The sequence below is a fragment of the Pelophylax lessonae genome (genome assembly GCF_965119305.1).
Source record: "Pelophylax lessonae genome assembly, chromosome: 3".
Taxonomy (NCBI): Eukaryota; Metazoa; Chordata; class Amphibia; order Anura; family Ranidae; genus Pelophylax; species Pelophylax lessonae.
The window spans coordinates 641424106-641445807 of NC_138770.1; the positions used below are offsets into that span (position 1 = coordinate 641424106).

The 21702-nt window shown below is 47.2% G+C and overlaps 1 protein-coding gene across 2 annotated transcripts in view; it reads left to right on the plus strand.

Moving 5' to 3' along the window:
• The window catches only part of PRKCE (protein kinase C epsilon), a 670827-nt gene that overhangs the window by 543917 nt on the left and 105208 nt on the right, over positions 1-21702 (plus strand). The window lies entirely within an intron of this gene.

Consider the following 21702-nt stretch of genomic DNA (forward strand, 5'->3'; position numbering starts at 1 on the left):
ATGCCTAATTGAAAAGATTTAAAAAGAAGACTTTATTAATAGGTTTTTTTTGTTTGTAAGGCTTGTTTACACCAGGTTCAATGGGACTGCACTAGATAGTCTTGTCCAGCACAGTCCTACCACAAGACAAGTCAAAATACCTTGTTTCCTATCAGGCCAGTTCATCCCACTGCATTGTGGTAGTGTGCTCTGGAAAAAAAAAGTACAACATGCGTTTCAATAACATTTGCATATGTAGCACTGCCACCATAGGGGTTGCGGAGTATAAAGTTCCCTGGGTCCCCCTCTGATTATCCTGTATTTTCCTGTAATATCCTGTAATATGTTTGAGTATTTTCACACAGCCAGGTGCACACTCATCCACTCGTTATACAATGACAAGTCCAGGGGATTTGTTTTCTCTATCGCTCATTGACAGACGTAGTCTTCTTGATTCTCAAGAGCTGGGTTATGTTGTCTCCGCAGGAGTAGGACTAGGCAGAAAGACAAAACGTTCTGGCTCCACCTTAGGGGCAGTCCCTGAGGGTATATCCTCCCTCTCTCTGCTACAGGGAATCAGTTTTTTTCTGTCTAGTCAGGAGAAGGACCTAAGTTCCTTGCTGGGATCTTTTGGTCCTGGCAAAGACTTTTTTCTTTAAGAAAAAGACATTTTTTAGGTAGTTTTTCTCCAGTGTTTTTTCTGTGAGATCTTCAAGCAAAAATGCCGGACTGGGCGACACCTGTGGTCACCCCAGCCGGCCTACGAGCGCGCGCAGACCATGGCATTGCGCTTGGTCGGCCGCGACACATTCAAGTAAGTATGCGGGGCCGGGCGACGGGCTGGATGTTGAGATCCAGTGGTCACCCCGGTTTCTGCCTACGAGCGCGTGCAGACCAGAGCTCCGCGCTGGGTCGGCCGCGACGGAGTCCCAGTGGAGGGACTGACCTTGCGAGTTAAAAGTCTCGCTTGGACGCCAGGAACCAGAGAGTCGAGGCGTCCGAAGTGGTCCACAAACCCCCACCCTGGTGGAGAGGGTATTGTGAAGAGAGGGTGCCTGTCGGTTCGGTATGGTGAGTAAACGTTCCCTTTTTTCCTCGTTATGAGGCAGTATGTATTATGGGCCCCTCCATATATGGTCAGTATATATCTGATACTTACAAGTCCCCCTTGTAATACAGCATGTGTTTGTGGGAAGTGGACTTGGTTTAAGAGCTAACACTCTACCCAGCAGACTGTAACATTACAGCAGACATAGGAGGTATTATCCTACCTTATTTGTAGTGTATCTCCTGTAGATCCATATATCGCCTCTTAGCAGAGATGCAGGTGGATGTGCTGGGAAAAGGATTTCGGCGGTCCGCCGCCATTTTGCTGTAGACCTAGTGCATGTATGTGCATGTATGTCCTCAGGTCACGCCGGCCGCCATGTTTTTGGAGTCTTATGTCTCCTCTATGGGGGCGGCCATGTTTTGTGAGCCCAGCTACCTCGTGGAGAGCTGGGAACGCCGGAAGGTGTACACAGGGGGCGGAGCCACGTCCTTCTACCCGGGAAAAAGCAAACAGCTCCTTCCAGTCTGTGTAAGACAGACGCTGACTGCAGTTGGTTGGAAGCTGCACTGCATCGGTTGGTTTTGCTGGCAAAAGTGTCCTGAATTAACATGGACCCTGCCACTCATGTATCTCCTCCGGATCCCCTCGAGGGGTCTGCGGGATCCTCCAGCACCCCATTGACAATTGAATCATTGTCAGCTATTATGGAAACGTTTGTGTCCCGGGTGGAAGTGGCTTGTCAGGGACAGGGCGCGAGAAAGCGACCCCCGCCTAACCCCATATTATCTGAAACCTCGGATTCAGACTCTGAGCCCATTTCTGCAGTTGCAGGTACTTCATCTGGGATTGGTGTCTCGGGTCCTGTCTCTTCAGACAGTGAGGAGGATGTTTCGGCATCCGCCATAGCCCGAGAGGAAGCGTTGGTAAACGCACTCATTGTATCTGTTCAAGAGACCTTAAGGTTACAGGGTATTCCATCAGAAATAGCTGAAACTGAAATCCCTTTTGGGACTAAAAAACGCATCAAAGTGGCGAAGGTTTTTCCATTGCCCAAATGTTTTGGCAATCCAATCGAAGAAGAATGGCGTCTGCCAAAACGCACTTTTACTATTTCTAAACGCATTGACAGGCGTTATCCGTTTGAGGAAACTCTCATTAAGAAATGGACAGAACCACCTGTGGTGGATTCACCAATTGCTAGATTGAATAAAGCCACGGTTATTCCTTTAGAAGACGCTCCGTCTTTTAAAGATCCAGTGGATCGCAAGATAGAAGCTATGTCTCGCACCATGTTTTCCTTGATTGGATCAGCTTTCAGACCTATAATAGCTATTGGTCTGGTTTCGCAGGCTGTAACTGAATGGACCAAGTGGTTACGCCGGGACTTAGAAGAGGTCCCTCAGGCGGTATCAGATTTGTTGGAACAAATGATACAGGGGTTACAGTTTGTGTGTGATGCGGCGTTAGACGCCACTCCATTATTGGCGCGAGCATCAGTCTCAGCAGTGGTTCTCAGGCGTACACTGTGGCTAAAAGGTTGGTTAGCCGACCAAGGTTCCAAAAAAGCATTGGCTAATATCCCCTTTTCAGGAGAGCGTCTATTTGGAGCCAACTTAGATGAGATCATTAAGGATCTCACGGGTGGAAAGAGCACCTTTTTACCGCAAAATTTTAAAGGTAGAGGAACTCGTCAAAGACGAGGGCCTTCTTTTTCTGCTCACAAGAGGTTTTTTCGTCCCGCGGGTGAAAAAACTAAGTCCTCCAAAGCTCCTGCAGGAGGCGTCAGGGGTCGTTGGTCGGGCAAGCAAAAGCCCGCCCCCTCCAGACCTGAAGATAAACCGTCCAAAGCCTGAAGGTGCGCCCCCACCCATAACTGGGGTGGGGGGACGTCTTCGCCGGTTCCCGGATCCATGGCTTTCCAGAATCCCAGACAAATGGGTTTGCGAAGTCATAAGGTCAGGGTACAAGATCGAGTTTCGATCTCTCCCACCGGCGCGATTCTTCCCTTCCAATATCCGACTATCCTCAGATCGTTTAGAAGATCTGCGGAGAGCAGTCACAGATTTACTACAACAAGGAGTGGTAGTCCACGTTCCTTGGACAGAACGGTTTCAAGGGTTTTATTCAAACCTATTTACAATACCCAGGAAAGAGGGCAAAGTGCGTCCAATTCTGGACTTAAGAGCACTCAATTCTTTTGTCAACATAAGAAGATTCAGAATGGAGTCCATTCGCACAGTAGCAGCCTTCCTGCATCCAGGGGATGTCCTAGCGTCCATAGACATCAAGGACGCCTATCTTCACATTCCCATTTTCGCAGGACATCAGCGGTTTCTACGCTTTTCCGTAGAAGAGAACCACTATCAGTTTGTGGCGTTACCTTTCGGTCTCGCCACGGCTCCTCGGGTCTTCACAAAGGTGTTGGCCCCAATGTTGGCACTTCTGCGCCAAAGAGGCATATCGATCCTTGGTTACCTAGACGATCTTCTGCTTCATGCAGAGTCTCCTCAGACCTTGCTACAAAACATAGAAATTACTATGATTTCTTTACAGGAATTCGGGTGGCTGGTGAACCAGCAAAAGTCATTTCTGGTTCCCACCCAGAGGCTCGAATATCTGGGTCTAATTTTAGACACAGTCAGGACAAGAGTTTTTCTTCCAGTAGGGAAACTCCGAAAGATTCAATCAGCAGTCCAGTTGTTACTGTCCAACAGCTGGTCTTCCCTTCGGACTTGCATGAGGGTTCTGGGGTTGATGGTGGCTTCGTTCGAAGCAGTCCCATTTGCCCAGTCCCATACCCGAATTCTTCAGCAAGAGATTCTTCTCAGATGGAATCGGAATCCGGAATCCCTGGACAATCAGATCCGATTGAGCAAACAGACCAGAGAGTCTCTGGTCTGGTGGCTTCGGTCTCCAATGCTCAGCCAGGGAAAGTCATTTCTGCCAATATATTGGACGATAGTGACCACGGATGCCAGTCTATCCGGATGGGGAGGAATTCTCGGTCAGTTATCTGTCCAGGGACTTTGGTCCCCGGAAGAATCCAGGTTACCGATAAATGTATTGGAACTGAGAGCGATCAGACTTTGTCTGATTCACTGGACCGAGCAGCTCCAGGGCAGCCCGGTTCGGATCCAGTCGGACAATGCCACGGCCGTGGCTTATGTCAATCACCAGGGGGGCACCAAGAGTGTCCGAGCGGCCAAAGAAGTGGCTTGCATTCTTCGCTGGGCGGAACGATTTGTTCCAGCAATCTCTGCGGTGTTCATTCCGGGGGTGGAGAATTGGCAGGCAGATTATCTCAGCCGTCAGACTCTGGATCAGGGGGAATGGTCCCTCCATCCAGACGTTTTCCACCAGTTGTGCCTACGGTGGGGCACCCCGGATGTGGATCTGTTGGCATCACGATTCAACAGGAAAGTTCAGAGATTCGTGGCTCGCTCCAACGATCCTCTAGCAGAAACCGCAGACGCACTGATCGCCCCGTGGGGGCAATACCAGCTAATATATGCCTTCCCTCCTCTCGCATTACTGCCAAGACTTCTTCGCAGGATAGAGGAGGAAGGAATTCCAGTAATTCTGGTAGCTCCGGACTGGCCTCGTCGAGCTTGGTACGCCGACGTGGTCAGACTGGTGGCGGATGTCCCGTGGAGACTTCCTCTCAGGGAGGACCTACTGTCTCAGGGACCGATCTTCCATCCTGCTTTACGATCGCTGGCTTTAACGGCCTGGCTATTGAGACCCAGGTGCTGAAGGACAAAGGTTTGTCAGCTTCAGTTATCCCTACTCTAGTTGAAGCAAGGAAAGCGACTTCCAGAAAGATTTATCATCGCACATGGAAGTCCTACATTGCATGGTGTGAACCGTTGGGGTTCCGTCCTCGGTCTTATTCGATTAGTCGAATATTTGCTTTTCTGCAACAAGGGGTTGAGCAGAAACTGGCCTTTAGTACTATCAAGGGTCAGGTCTCAGCGTTAGCTATCTTCTTTCAGAAGCCTTTGGCTACTCATTCCTTGGTGCGGAATTTCATCCAGGGGGTGCGACATCTGGCTCCGCCAGTGCACGCGCCGTTACCCCCCTGGGATCTTAATTTAGTGTTGTCGGTTCTTCAGAAACCTCCCTTTGAAGATATTAGGGAGATTCCTCTACCTACGTTGTCCCAGAAGGTGGCCTTCTTGGTGGCTATTACTTCTGCACGCAGGGTGTCAGAACTGGCCGCATTATCTTGTCGTTCACCATATCTGGTGGTTCATAGAGATAAGGTGGTTCTTCGTCCGAATCCATCCTTCCTACCAAAAGTGGTTTCAGAATTTCATCTGAATGAAGAAATTGTATTACCTTCCCTGTGTCCTAAGCCCAGTCATCCTCGGGAGTTTGCTTTACACTCCTTGGATGTGGTCCGGGCGATCAGGGTATACTTGAAAACGACAGACTCGTTTCGCAAGACGGATTCACTTTTTGTGATCCCAGATGGACCCAAAAAGGGGTTGCCTGCATCTGCCGCGACCATTTCCAGATGGATCAGACAGACGGTAGTACAGGCTTATTCTATTAAGGGTCGGGAGCCCCCGTTCCCTGTTAAGGCGCACTCCACTCGGGCACTTAGTGCGTCATGGGCCTTTCGCCATCAGGCGTCAGTGGTCCAGGTGTGCAAGGCGGCTACCTGGTCGTCGGTGCATACCTCTACTAAACATTATAAAGTTGATGTAATGGCATCATCTGATGCCTCGTTTGGCCGCAAGGTTTTGCAGGCCGCAATTTGAGGAGACCAGCGGTCTACCTCGAGGGTTTTTTTCCGTTGGAAAATTTTTCTTTAGTCTCATTCTTTGTTTATAATGAGCCTTTAAAACTTCTAGTTTGGCACCGGTTGGGCCTTCTAGATTGGATTTGATTTTGTCAATCCCACCCCTCATTTGTGGCACTGCTTCTGGATGTCCCAGCTCTTGAGAATCAAGAAGACTACGTCTGTCAATGAGCGATAGAGAAAAATGGATTTTTGTAAGATCTTACCGTAAAATCCTTTTCTCTTAAGCTCATTGACAGACGTAGTACCCGCCCCTCTATCATTGAGTTGGGTTGGGTTAAATTCTCTGTACTGCTTTAAAACAGAACTGATTCCCTGTAGCAGAGAGAGGGAGGATATACCCTCAGGGACTGCCCCTAAGGTGGAGCCAGAACGTTTTGTCTTTCTGCCTAGTCCTACTCCTGCGGAGACAACATAACCCAGCTCTTGAGAATCAAGAAGACTACGTCTGTCAATGAGCTTAAGAGAAAAGGATTTTACGGTAAGATCTTACAAAAATCCATTTTTTTTGTATTTATTGGTAGAACTTGGATAGGAGAAGGGATTACTGGGATACTCCAACTTGAACTATGCACAAAGGATGACAACTCTCACTTGGCCTCCCCTTATTGAACTGAACCATACAGGATTTGTATGGAAGAAAAGTATTTTCTCTAGCGCTCATTGACAGACGTAGTCCTCGGTGATACACCACCTTCGGGTTATGTTGCCTCCACAGGAGCAGGACTAGACAGGAAATTAAAAAGCTCTGGCCACACCCTAGGGGCAGTCCCAGAGGGTATATCCTCTCTCTCTCTGCCTCAGCAAATCAGTTATTTTCTGTCTAGTTAGGAGTAAGGACCTAGATACCTTGCTGGGATCTTAGGTCCTGGCAAGATTTTTTTCTTAAAGGATTTTTTAGACAGCTTTTTTTCTCCAGTGTTCCTGTGAGATCTTCAAGCAAGAAAGCTGAACTGGGCGACGGGCTGGATGTTGAGATCCGGTGGTCACCCCAGTTCAGCCTACGAGCGCGTGCAGGCCATAGCTCCGCGCTGGGTCGGCCGCGACAAAGTCCCATTAAAGGACTGACCCCGCGAGTTAAACGTCTCGCTGAAACGCCAAAGACCATGAGTCACGGCGTCCATATCGGTCGACAGCCCTCCCGCCCCGGTGGAGAGGGGTACTGTCAGGAGTTGGTGCCCGCCTGGTTCCGGTATGGTGAGTAGTATGTTCCCCCTTTTCCCCTGACGGGTCTTGTGGTGAACGCGGGCCCCTCTCTGTATGGTAAGATAGAGTCCCTCTCTATCCTATAAATGACACAGATCCTCCTACTTTGAGTGTGATTTTATGTGCAAAAGCCAGGAGGCTTGGTTTGGGAGCTAACAATCTAATTGTATACATGTTAAAAAGATTTTAATCTGTGGCATTCTGGGAATCTTACGGTGATAAGAATAAGCTACCTACCAGTCAGAAGCCACGGACATGTAGACTGCCTTCCTAATCTCCAGCTATTAGCAGGCCTCCCGAATGGCCATGCGGTCCGCCAGGGCCGGGAACCGCCAACCACGCCAAATCCCCATGCAGAGCAGGCCGCCGCCATTTTTTTTGCTGGATCGCACGAGCCGCCATTTTGGCGTAGCCTCGTGTCTCCAGCATGGGGGCGGCCATGTTTGAGGTGATCCGAACACCTCGTGGAGCTAGGGGAGGCGCCGGAAGGCGTGCAGAGGGGCGGAGCCGCCTCCTTTCTTCCTGGGCAGCCAGCCAAAAGACTTCCTGTTTGTCAAGACAGCGCTGTAACCTGTTGCAGTTAAACTCTGAGCATCAAGTGGTGAGCCTGGGGGTCTATCTCTCTCTCTCTCTCTCTCTCGATCGATAGGGATCCCTAGCAGGTAACACTAAGGGGTTTTTTGTGGCGCTGGGGGTCTGAAAAAAAAAAAAAAGTTTTTTTATTTTTGAATTATATTATCCAGGAAGTGACTGGAATTATCATGGACCCTGCCACACATATTCCCCCACCTGTTTCCCTCGAGGGGGCCACGGGACCCGCCGGTGCACAGAGTGTAGAGTCATTTACAGCAATTTTGGAGTCTATGGTGGATCGGGTGGAGGCGGCCTGTCAGGGACGGGGGTCAAGGAAGCGACCCCCGCCTACCCCTATACTATCTGACACCTCTGACTCTGATTCAGAGATGGTCACTGCAGTTGCAGGTTCCTCTGCAAAGGCTGTTATCCCAGGTAAAGCCCCCTCAGACAGTGAGGAGGACGCTTCTTCTCCTGCTATAATTCAGGAAGAAGCATTGGTGGACGCACTAGTTGTGGCAGTGCAGGAAACCTTAAAACTTGAGGCTTTACCGGCAGAGGCAACTGAAACAGAGATTCCTTTTGGTACTAATAAGCCCATCAAAACGGTGAAGGTTTTTCCTGTACCCAAATGTTTCAGTAATCAGATTAAAGGAGAATGGGAGCATTCTAAGCGTACCTTTACTATTTCCAAGCGTATTGCTAGACGCTATCCGTTTGAGGAATCCATCATTAAGAAATGGACGGTACCACCAGTGGTGGATCCACCTATTTCCAGGCTGAATAAAGCCACGGTTATCCCAGTGGAGGACACTTCGTCCTTTAAGGATCCGGTGGATCGAAAGATGGAAGCAGAGTCCCGCACCATCTTCTCTCTGATAGGGTCAGCATTTAGACCAGTAATTGTTATTGGTCTAGTTTCCCAGACACTTACGGAATGGGCGAAAATGGTACGCCAAGACCTTAGGGGAAAAGATATTCCCCAGGAGACATCTGATTTGATGGAACAGATTATACAAGGGCTACAGTTTATCTGTGACGCAGCCTTGGACACTACTCCCTTATTAGGGCATGCATCTATGTCAGCGGTGATCCTCAGACGTGTGCTGTGGTTAAAATGCTGGTCAGCTGACCTAGGTTCCAAAAAGACCTTGACAAATCTCCCTTTTCAGGGGAATCGTCTATTTGGGGCCAACCTAGATGAAATCATCAAGGATGCCACTGGGGGCAAGAGCACTTTTTTGCCACAGGCTGCTAAAGCTAAGGGACCTCGCAACAAGCGAGGACCTTTCTTTACCGCCCATAAAGGGCGCCCGGCTGGTACTAGCGGGAAAGGCAAGACTCCTCCAGGAGGGTTCAAGAAGGGCTGGTCGGACAAGCAGAGGACCAACCCAGCCAAACCCGAAGCAAAGGATTACACAGCCTGAAGGTGCGCCCCCACCCGGTTTCAGGGTGGGGGGACGTTTTCACCGGTATTCAGGACATTAGATCGAGCTTCAACCACTACTACCGGTGCGATTCTTCCCTTCCAACATTTAAGTACTACAGGAAGCGGTAGTTACCGTTCCCTGAATAGATCTTTTCCTTTACCTTTTCCTAAGATTAGTCCCTATACCTCACAGGAATCGGATCTGGTTGACCAGATAGGCCAAGTAGCCTCTAGTCGGGTGACTTCGGTCCCTGAGGTTCAACCAGAAAAGATCACCCTTCCTGATAACAATCAGGTATCTGATAAATGTGTGGGAACAGAAAACGACCAGACTTTCTCGGATGGTCGGGGCCAGATACCTCTAGGGACGCCTGGTTCAGATTCTATCAGCGCCAGTGGTCCTAGAAATTCTAGGCTGGCCTCCTCAAGCCGGCCTGGCCGACTTGGACATGCTAGTCGCAGACGTTCCGTGGGAACTTCGTCTCAGGGAGTGTCTGTGGTCTCAAGGACCAATTTATCATCATGCTTTACAGTCGCTGGGTTTAATGGCCTGGCCATTGAGACCCAAGTACTGAAGGACAGAGGTTTGTCTACTTCAGTCATTCCTACCCTTATTAAAGCAAGGAAAGCGACTTCCAGCAAGGTCTATTATCACACATGGAAGACTTATATTGCGTGGTGCGAATCTTTAGGATTTCCTCCACGTACCTATTCGGTTACTCGAATATTGGCCTTTTTGCAACAAGGGGTTGAGCAGAAGCTAGCCTTGAGCACCATCAAGGGTCAAGTTTCAGCATTAGCAATCTTCTTTCAGAAACCTTTAGCTACCAAGTCCTTGGTGCGGAATTTCATCCAGGGGGTGCGGCACCTGGCTCCTCCAGTCCGCGCGCCCTTACCGCCCTGGGATCTTAATTTGGTTTTGTCGGTTCTACAGAAACCTCCCTTTGAAAACATCAGGGAGATTCCCTTGCTTACTTTATCCCAGAAGGTGGCCTTCTTGGTGGCTATTACTTCTGCTCGCAGGGTGTCAGAACTGGCTGCATTATCATGCCAGTCCCCATACCTAGTGATTCATAGGGATAAGGTAGTACTTCATCCTAAGCCATCTTTTCTTCCTAAGGTGGTTTCAGATTTTCATCTGAATGAAGATATTGTACTACCTTCCTTGTGTCCTCAGCCCAATCATCATCGGGAACATGCGTTGCATTCCTTAGATGTGGTTCGGGCAATCAGGGTATACCTGAAAGCTACGGAATCATTCCGTAAGACGGATTCACTTTTTGTGATCACGGATGGCCCCAGAAAGGGTTTGCCTGCATCTGCCGCGACCATTGCCAAATGGATTAGACAGACGGTGGTACAGGCTTATTCTATTAAGGGTCAGAGTCCTCCGTTCCCTGTTAGGGCGCACTCCACTCGAGCGCTCAGTACTTCCTGGGCCTTTCGCCATCAGGCGTCAGTGGTCCAGGTATGTAAGGCGGCCACCTGGTCGTCGGTACATACCTTTACAAAATTCTATAAAATTGATGTGACGGCATCGGCGAATGCCTCATTTGGCCGCAAGGTTTTGCAGGCCGCAATTTGAGGAGACCGGTGGTCTACCTCGAGGGTTTTTTTCTGTTTGAAAAAAAAAAAAAAAAAAAAATTTTTCTCTTTTTTTTGTTGAGTCTCATCATTAAGGATGAGCATTGTAATCTTCTAGTTGGCACCGGTTGGGCCTTCTAGATTGGGATTTGATTTCCATTTTCCCACCCCTCATTTGTGATACTGCTCTGGGACGTCCCGAAGGTGGTGTATCACCGAGGACTACGTCTGTCAATGAGCGCTAGAGAAAAATGGATTTTTGTAAAATCTTACCGTAAAATCCTTTTCTCTTAGCTCATTGACAGACGTAGTCCCCGCCCCTCTGTTTTTGAGTTGGGTTGGGTTAAAATCTCTAAAGACTGCTTTTTCACATAACTGATTTGCTGAGGCAGAGAGAGAGAGGATATACCCTCTGGGACTGCCCCTAGGGTGTGGCCAGAGCTTTTTAATTTCCTGTCTAGTCCTGCTCCTGTGGAGGCAACATAACCCGAAGGTGGTGTATCACCGAGGACTACGTCTGTCAATGAGCTAAGAGAAAAGGATTTTACGGTAAGATTTTACAAAAATCCATTTTTTCTCAATGAACACTGACTCTCCAGGACACAAATCAGTTTCCCCTTTTAGCTGGTCCACTGACTTCACTAGCATGAAGGGATGGCCCTCACCGACTAGGCCCCTAGACATAGATCTGTACTTACAGCTACCAGAAACAGATCCTTCCAGGTATATCCCCTTCTCAAAAAAAAAAAAGGGGAGAAAGATACCTACGTTTAAAATTACATCAAGATAGCATAGGCAGCCAGGCAGCTCAATAGGTAGATTACAAACCCATACACTGATAGTAATAAAATGGGAGCAGCGCCAAAATTAAATACATATATAAGAAATATACAAAAAACAGTATAGGCAAAAGTCCCAAAGTCTTGGATGGAGTTGACGGAGGAGAGGGAGGAAACCCCTTCTCAGTCAGTTCTACTGGACATTAGGGTTGCAACTTTTGTAACTTCAGCCCTCAGGTCAACCATCTGAAGCCGCATGGCAGCCTGTACAGAGGAGGGGCAGCAGCCCCTTCTCTTTGGGACCCTGCTCTCCAGCTCAAGACCCCCATGTGCTCTCTGGTAGACAGTCACCAAGCATGCCTTAAAGCACTTTCCTCTGCCAATGGCCAGGGCAGTACCTACACCCATGCTCCCATTTGTCAGGTTTTCTCTCCCTGTCTAATATGCCCGTCCTATTGGACCAGTGCAAAACAGGCAGACAACATGAACAGCATCTGATCACACTGAGCAGACCCTATCAATAGATCACTGCTCCATGTTAAGCAGAGAGTTCTTAAATTTAACTGACAGTTCCCCTGGTAACTTAAGCAGGTAAACACAAAAAATATGCACTCTCTAGCACCTACCTAGGAGGGTGCTACACATAAAGAAGTAAACACTGCAATGCCCTGGGATCAGTTCATCGGCTCCACTTTTATCCTAATATACACCAGCGACTGCAGTCTAGTACAGCTGGTGTGTATGGGTTATAAGGCAATATAGTCACTAAATACAGACTTTATGGAAGTAAAACTGGCCATCTATAGCCTGAATTTCGATTTGTGTGGCCCTACTGACACCACTTGGCTCAACCAACTTTGAATGAGAAATCAAATTTGTTAGGTGGAAAAATGTTGGTTAAACAGTGGCTGCAGCCAATCAGTTGCAGTCACTGTTTGGGTATTCTGGCAACCACAGGTGCCAACTATCAGAATACAATAGCTTGTAAGGGGGTCTATGATTGGGCAGATGTTGGTGTCAGATTGTGTAAAAGCCTCTGACGTCATCTGTCCTCTTCCAACTTCAGATCATCAGCCATTTTTTTTGGCCAGAAGGAGATGAACGAGATGAACTCCAGAACTCCAAAACTCCTGCACATGCGTAGGAGTTTATTCATCTTGGCAGATGCTGAAGTTGTATACTGAGCCGCTCATGTAGTGAGTGAGCATAGTGAGCTGAGCTGCCTAAAGAGATAGACTTTGGTGAGTTACTCCACAGTGCCTGCAGCTACAGATGTCAGTGAGGGCTTGTTTTGAAGCTCATTTACTGCTTGTCAATAATGTAAATACTTGACTGTCCAAAGCCTGCCCACAGGCTTATAAACACCTGGTATTTTTCAGCCACTTGTTATGCAAGGTTTGCACACTTTAACTGTTATGGTAACCCATCAGGTTTCATCAGAGCTTACGGGACGGGGCTACATAATAAAGCTTGTGTTTGTTCCGCACTTCTTGCTCAGGCACTTTACATTGTTTATCTTTCCTAAGTGTTGAGGTTTCAGTAGCGCCTGAAGCCATCACCAGCTGTGTTTGCCATGATTTTTCTCCAAATCCAAGTTTGTGAGATGACTGGCACACAGTGGCCCTCAAGTGACCCTGCAGAGATCAAGGCAATCTCTTCAGTTCTTTCCCTTGCGTGGCTTGCTCGTTGGCACTTCCTGAGTTTGTTTCAGTCGTCTCCAAAGTAAATGGGCAGCAGATGGAGAGGCTTTCAAGTCTGTGCCCTTCCCTCACAACACTCTCCAGCCATATACAGGAAGAGGCTCTCTGTAGACAGACAGGCTTGTTCTTCTTTTTCATTTACCTTCGTGAGTGCAGATGGGCCTGCAATGAAAAAAAAATAAAAGTTAGCACATGTTTCCTTAGAAGAGGAAATGGCGAGGTCCTCCCTGGCTCATCTGTGCTTTATTTAACATAAACAGAACTAATTATACTGCAGTCTTTTTTTTTTGGAGTTATATAACATTGGTGTTAAAGTACATCAGAAAATTACAAAACAGTTACACCCAGTTTCTGCTTGTGTTAAGAGACGGGAAACTAAAATGGTAGTTGATAACGCTTAATGGGGTGTGTTTTCTTTGCAGTTACCTTCATTGTGTGTCTTTAAACATTCTGTGTATTAAAATGTATTTGTTTTACAGTTGGCTGCATACGAGTCAGATATTTTTCTTTCTATTGTTTTCTATCAATATATATAGCACACTCCTGTAGGAGTCACTGGTGAATGTAGGCCTATTTGCCCCCTTAGAACACACACAGCCAGGCGCGCAGCATTTTTCTCACTCTTCCACCGGCTCTAGGGCAGCCTTTTTCAACCTTTTCAACACAGAGGAACCTTTGAAATAAATTTCTGGTCTAGGGGAACCCCTGCTAAAAATTAAAAATCCACAACTCATGACACATTAGTGTGACAGTCAGTGGGAAAAATGCTCCTTACTCTTGTCATCATTGGAAAGAATTACCCCCTTACAGATAGCTAAAAGGAACAATGGTGTCGTTGGAAACTTATCTGAGAGACAGAAATTGCCCATTGCTCAACCCCTAGCAACCTCAAGAGGAACCCTGGTTGAGAAACCCTGGTCTAGGGGTTTCTTTTTTGGGTTTTGGAATGATGAACTGGGGTAGGGAGAGGGAGCATGGGATATCCCATTAAACTGCAGAACCAAATAACTTGAGGGCTCCTCAACTTTCTGGATGCACAGTACGAAAAAGGAAATCCCACAGGATCTCTATGCTAATGGTGACTAATACCCCTTCCGGAGTCTACAAGCTACACACAGTCACTAAGGCTGTAAGAGAATCTGGCAGCCTGGTTGTACCCAAGTTGATCGATCAATCAACTTGGTACATTAAGCCTGCCCATTAACGGTTCAAATCTTGGCCGGTTCCTGCTAAACCCGTTGAGATTCAAACTGTGTATGGCCAGTCTAACTCATCAGCACTGGGGTTGCTTACTCACATGATCATCATTTGCCTCCTGCCGATATACCCCAGGCTCTTCCTAGTGAGGGAGATGTAGACTCACACCACCATAGGGACAGCTGGACTCTTTCTCACCAACTTCCTCCTGGCTCTGTCCAGTGAGCTTTTCCAGACCCTCCTTGATCCCGGACTCAAGCTTGCAAATAGGCCCCCCCAGCTAAGCCTAGCTGCGACCACAGTCTTAACGGATTCTTCTAGAAAGCTGCCTCAAGGTCAGAGCCCCTGCACAGTGGTCTCCTCTAACAGGACTGGACACCGGAACTCTCCTGCTGCTGCTCAGGCATTAGAATATTTATGGGCTCTCTCACCACCAACTCGACACATCTTCCCAGGAATTGGCTGGAGTCTCCTAAATATGCAGGCTGCATGCCCTGTACTTCCTCTTCTAGAAGACAGGAGAAAGTAACAGCAGCACCCCATGAGACACAGAGCTGCCCTAAATAATCAACCCCTTCACTAAATTTACCCAGCAGCCCATTCCACTTCTAGGAGGGTGCTACACTGGTAACAGAATTTCTGTGGAAGCCCTATAAAAGTAGATATTTTTGTAGAAGTTGTTTCTTGAGGTTTTCTGCTGTGGGGGGATGATTCTTTTTTTGGTTAACTATGCAAGGTGTGGACTTGTGAGGTCCATTTTCAAAGTTGTTTGTGGCTTTTTTTTTTTTTTTTTAAGTTTTGAACAAAAGGTGGAAGGGTTAGAACCTGTTAGGTTTTTGTTGTTGTCTGTGTCCCTACTGGGGGGTAACTCTTAACTATTGATCACTGGTGACTCTTGTCACGGTGATAGTGATGTGAAATCCACCTTTTTTGATTTGTGTTGGTATCGGCTGTCCAGAGTACAGAGTATATGTTCTTGCTACGGAGAATTCGCCTCTTCTCTGTCTCTGAGACTGGAGGTGAAGGGAAAGCTCCCCGATAAAATATGGATGGCAAAAAGAGCACTGACAAGGGTCTTTACCATTTTCTATATTAGCCAAAAAAATGTTTAGACTTTACACAAAGTTTAAGGTTGAACCCCCACCCCTATTTTTTTCCCCATCATTGGCCTGACTAAAAATTTTCATCTGAACATCCCGCTGATTAGATTGTCTTATGATGTAGAACACTTAAAGTAGAACTATAGACAAAACTTTTCTTTTTTCATCTATGTCCCACTGGGAAGTCTCTGAATCCCTCCTTGTTCCCAATGGCTCGTCACATGAATGAACAGCCTATGGCTGTTTTGTTGTTTATTGATAATTTGGGATAGGAGAAGGGAATAGTGGGATACTCCCAATTGAACAATTCACATTGTTTGAGGACTTCTATTTTCAGAGTTCTGCTTGAAAATATGGAATAGCCTGGCTGTTAATCCACACTGCCACTAGGGTGGATGGGTTTAAGTCTCTTGTTCTCTTTGCTCTCTAGCAAGATGACTTAATGGGCAATAATCTATCTTCAGGACACTCTCCCTAGCATCCTCTTCCCGCTGACACCCGTCCACTGACTGTCCTAGGAGCAGGGGTGGCCCCCCTCAGGTCAGGCCCCTTGACACGAGTTTCTGTACTAACTGGACTGCAGAGACTGATCCTCTAATGTCTCCCCTCTCAGTCAGCTCCTCTGGGTTCAGTCCCTTACAGCTACTCTTCAGGCCCTCAGGATGACCCCCCCTGAGGCTGCATGGCACCTCTACAGAGGAGGCAGTCACCCCCTCCCTCCAGGACTCCACTCCCCAATGAAAGACCTCGAGCACATGTGCTCCTGGCTTTTATACAGAATCCCAACATGCCCTGAGGTAATTTTTCCCTCTGCCAATCATCAGGACTGTATCAAAAGCCTGTGAACCTATTTGTCAGGTTTCCTCCCATTGTCCAACATGCCTCCCTATTGGACCAGTGTGAAACATTCTCCAGACAGAATGAGTTGCACTTTGAGAAGACCTCACTAACTGATCCTGCTCTCTGGTAGGCAGAGAACAATATAGATTTACCTGCAGACAGAGCACAAACTATACTTTCTCACTAGCTCCTACCTAGGAGGGTGCTACACAATTATTTGATGTGATGGCTGCATAGGTTTGCTTTTTAGGCTTGCTTTCTTCTATTTTTATCTGGTGATACAGCCAAGTAAGTCTGTTGCTTTTCAAAAGAACAAGCTCACTTCTAGATGTATAGGTTTACAGGAATGGGACTACCCGTTCAACACTGACAGGGATCAGTGCTTTTATTGATGTAAAACCTTTATCCTAAAATGAAAAATAACTGCCTATAAAGTGTTAGTTGGAATTCGGCTTCAATTTGTTAGTGTGTTTAAATCTGCTAGTATATTTAACACAACCCCCCCCCCGCCCTCTTCGACTGACAATGCTACTGTCTGCTGTGCCCCCTGTGCTCCTTCATCCAGTGTAGAGACACTCTAATACAGGAGGTGTTTTACTCGCCAGATCACAAGGTTAAAACATTTAAGGGGAAAACAAAGGCAGCCCAACATATATAAGGATTGTTAAGCTGCTATGGATGACATTTTTGGTTTTGGGTTTAGTACTGCTTTAACCTCCTCCAAAGCTGCATCAACCTGCTTCAGATGCTTTTGCAATCCCATTGACTTCAATAGGGAGATAGTTTAGCAGTTACTAAAATTGCTACTGCAATCCACTAGAAATCTCACCAATACGGTTTTTTTTTTTCTGCCTTTGCCTAATTAGTTGAAATTGATTCCACCAAAGGCGGCACCAAATTGCCTTTATTCATTTTGTTCACAGCAGCATTCAGCAAATTAATGAATAGAGTGTGATTTGCTGTACCCGTCACATCTATCTTTCCTGGAAATAAATGTGGAGCACAAGTAAAAAGCTTTTAAACGTGACTCTGATAGAGTTGTGTTAGAGGCAGCCAAACATTTTTTATGTCAGCTGCTTGGCTTGGCCAGGCCTCCGTCTGTGGCTTATCTGCATTCACTTTATCTAACATCTCAGTCTGAAATACCGACAAGGAACATTTTTCACTTTACAATGGTGCTGCAGCGTTTGCCGCCTATGCAGAAATTTAATAATGGTTCAAAAGATAGTGTTAGCTCGCAGATTAGGGGCCATTATGTGAATCGATTATTTGTAGTAGTGGTGCTGGAATAGATTACATTGAATTTTGATTAAGATGTTCGAAGTCTGAGCTTGCCAATTGAAGAGAGAGCCAAGATGACCCCATGTGTTACAATATGATTGTAGAATACGCTATTTTTAGATAAAGTGTGTGAGCTCACTTATTACAATCTGATTGTACAATCTGCTAGAAGTTTACCAACTACAATATATTACCAAAAATATTGGGACGCCTACCTTTACACGCACATGAACTTGGTATCCCAGTCTTAGTCCGTAGGGTTCAATATTGAGTTGGCCCACCCTTTGCAGCTATAACAGCTTCAACTCTTCTGGGAAGGCTGTCCACAAGGTTTAGGAGTGTGTCTATGGGAATGTTTGACCATTCTTCCAGAAGCGCATTTGTCAGGTCAGGCACTGATATTGGAGAGAAGACCTGGCTCGCAGTCTCCGCTCTAATTCATCCCAAAGGTGTTGAGGTCAGGACTCTGTGCAGGCCAGTCAAGTTCCTCCACCCAAAACTCGCTTATCTATGTCTTTATGGACCTTGCTTTGTGCACTGGTCCAAATCATTTGGTGGAGGAGGGATTATGGGGTGAAGTTGTTTTTCCATGGTTGGGCTTGGCCCCTTAGTTCCAGTCAGGGGCGTAACTACAGGGGTTGCAGGGGTTGCGGTTGCAACCGGGCCCCATGCTCCAGGGGGCCCTTTGTGGCTCCCCTGTACACCTGGATCGGGTGGATGGCGGGGGCAGCATGTAGAGAAATCACTACCCTCCTTTTTCCTCCTGTAGATGCAGGAGGAAAATGGAGGAGATTGGTTCCTCTGTATGCTGCCCCCGCCACTCCTCCTATCCACTTCACTTGTGTTCTGCTGTCTCTGGGCCCCTGTGTGCTCCGCTGGTCCCACCACCCCCCCCCCCCCCACTATGCTGCCCCCCCCCTACTGTGCTCCCTACCCTCTCCTGCCGGCTGCTGCAGGGGATGTGTCAGAACCAGGAAGGGGTCGGTAAATAGGTAATTTACCAGCCAGCTCCTTCCTTTTCTGAATGGACAGAGTCATAGTCAGTGACATTGTAAAAAAATAAAATAAAATGATTTAAAATACCAAAAAAATAAAAACGACTGACACCAGTGGGTGACCTTCCAGGATCGCAAAGGTCACACTTGTAACCGGGCCCTGGCATTCCACCACTGTGGGGAGGCCCCAACATGGCAGGAAGGTGGCCCACTGCAGAACTTGTGAAAGGGTCCCGCTGCGGGACCGTAATAAAGGGCCCCACAACGAAAGTAAAGGGCCCAAGGATCAGTGGGAAGAGTCCCAGGCTTGAAGAGAAGGGCCCCGGCCAGGGGTCCAGGGGGCCCTTCATGGTTTCCTGCACCGGGGCCCTGAAGGTTCTAGTTACGCCTCTGGTTCCAGTGAAGGGAAATCTTAAGGCAGGGGTGTCAAACTCAATTTCATTGCGGGCCGCATCAGCATTATGGTAGCCCTCAAAGGGCCGGTTATATCTGTAAGATTAGATGTCCAGAGCACCCCATGCCCCCTTACACCCTTACATGAGATGTCAAGAGCTCCCCCACCATCAGAAGTCAAGAGTCTCCCACCCTTCTGAACATCACAATGCACCCCCTTACCTTGTGCTGCTGCCAGGAAGAAGATGTGGATAGATCTGGGAAGAAGTTCAGGTTATGGAGGAGGGCTGGAGTCAGTTTCCAGAGTCTGCTGAATGCCAGGGGAGGCAGAGGCAAGGTGGTGCACAGAGAGGTGCAGGATCTGTAAGAGGGGTTTCTCTAGCGCTCATTGACAGACGTAGTCCTCGGTGATACACCACGTCTGTCAATGAGCTAAGAGAAAAGGATTTTACGGTAAGATTTTACAAAAATCCATTTTTTGCCGCCCTCTCTGCTGCAGACTGCTGAGAAGGGGGGGCAAAGATGAGCCTTTCTGTCGCTGCACAGAGGAGTGCAGGATCTGGCTAAGGAGTTCTGTCCTCTCTGCTGCAGACTACAGAGACAAGGTGGGGGCAGAGACAAGGGGGGGGGGGGGGTCCTGCAGCTGAGAGGTGTGAGGGCCACGTGAAATGGCCTGGGGGGCTGCATTCGGCCCGCGGGCCTTGTTTGACACCTGTGTCTTAAGGTGTCAGCATACCGAGACATTTTGCACAATTCCATGCTCCCAACGTTGTGGGAATAGTTTGGGGATGGCCCCTTCCTGTTCCAACATGACTGCGCACCAGTGCACAAAGCAAGGTCCATAAAGACATGGATGAGCGAATTTGGGGTGGAGGACCTCAACACCTTTGGGATGAATTAGAGCGGAGACTGCGAGCCAGGTCTTCTCGCTAATATCTGTGCCTGACCTCACAAATGCGCTTCTGGAAGAATGGTCAAACCTTCCCATAGACACACTCCTAAACCTTGTGGACAACCTTCCCGGAAGAGTTGAAGCTATTATAGCCGCAAAGGGTGGGCCAACTCAATATTGAACCCTACGGACTAAGATTGGGATGCCATTAAAGTTCATGTGCGTGTAAAGGCAGGTGTCCCAATACTTTTGCTAATATCGTGTATGTAGTTCAAAAGTGCACTTGTCTATAAATGGATTGTTTGAGTAGGCAGGCACATTGTGTAGCTGTTGGTTAATCTGAATTTAATTGCACAATGGGACTGTAATATGTGTTATCAGTTTAATGCTGAACACAACTTACATGTTGCCATGCAACTGTGCAACCTTCCTCTCATGCTCCAGGTTGTGATAATGCAGCTGCAATGAGCTGTTGTTAAAAAATTGCAATTGTGTCACTTATCACTTTGCGTTTTTTGCAGGGACTTTCACATTAAAGTAGAATTCCAGCCTAAATCCAACTAGCCTTAAAGGGTAACTCCACTTTCGTGGAGGAAAAAAATATAAATGAAAATAAATTAAAAAAAAAAAAATATAGCGTATACAAAAAACACGAGTCATTGTGTAATTGAATGTTCTTAAAAATGACCTATCATTTTCAATCTGCAGCACTGTAATCTTCTGTAAAATGCAATATGGCTACCTGAAGGTGTTCTGTACAAATATGCAAAAACAACAAAACCGTAAAATAAATCCTTGCGGTCGCGCTAAACTAAACAACAGTTTATCTCACTATACAGTGTGGGGCTGGTCCCCATCACCCACAAAAACACATGGTAAAGCAAACCTGTTCTTTTGAAAGTCCAAACAGAGCTCCTCTCTCAGATTCCCTTCTGAGTCTCAGACCAGAGCATTCCTGTGCTCTCTTCTTGTGCATTTAAAGTCCACCTGAGCCATGGACTCAGGTAACCCACAATCTCTGGACCGGCACCCAGCCTGTCACAGAGGCTGGAAAAACTCGGGCCTGATTCCGGTTCAGTCTCTCACTACAGAACGTATGCGAGGTGAAATATAGCGATTATCTACTACCTCACCTCGCATACCGTCACAATAATATTTTTTTTTTCTTTTTCTTTTTTTTATTTCAGGCTTTCCAGACTAGAGGAGAGATGTGGGCTCTTATTGACCCCCAGATCTCTCCATAAAGAGGACCTGTCATGCCCTATTCATATTTATAAAGGGATGTTTCCATTCCTTGTAATTGGAATAAAGTAATAATAAATAAATAAATAAAAAAAACTAAATTCAAAGGGACAATGTAAAAATAAATAAAATAAAAGTAAAATAAGAACCAAAAAATTCAATGCACCCATTTCCACATGCTCCGAGCTCACATATGTAAGCGGCGTTCAAACCACACGTGAGGTATCGCCATAACCGTTAGCGCGAGGGCAATAATTTTAGCCTAAGACCTCCTCTGTAACTCCAAACAGGTAACCTGTACAAATGTTTAAAGCGTCGCCTATGGAGATTTTCAAGTACTGAAATTTGGCACCCGGCTCGCTCTGTGATCAACGGTCCTGCCCCCTTACCACGTGATTAGCTGTCAGCCAATGATAGCTGATCATGTAAAGTAAACAGCAGCCAGCGATCAGCTGTTTTTTTCTCCTTACACTGTCAGAGGGACATTGGTCCCGAAGAGGAAAGGAATTATTTGTGATACTTACCAGTGCCCACCAGTGTCACCCACCAGTGCCACCTACCAGTGCCCACCAGTGCCATCTGAGAGTGCCTTCTATCAGTGCTCACCAGTGCCACCTATCAGGACCAATCGGTATCCCATCATAAGTGTCACCTACC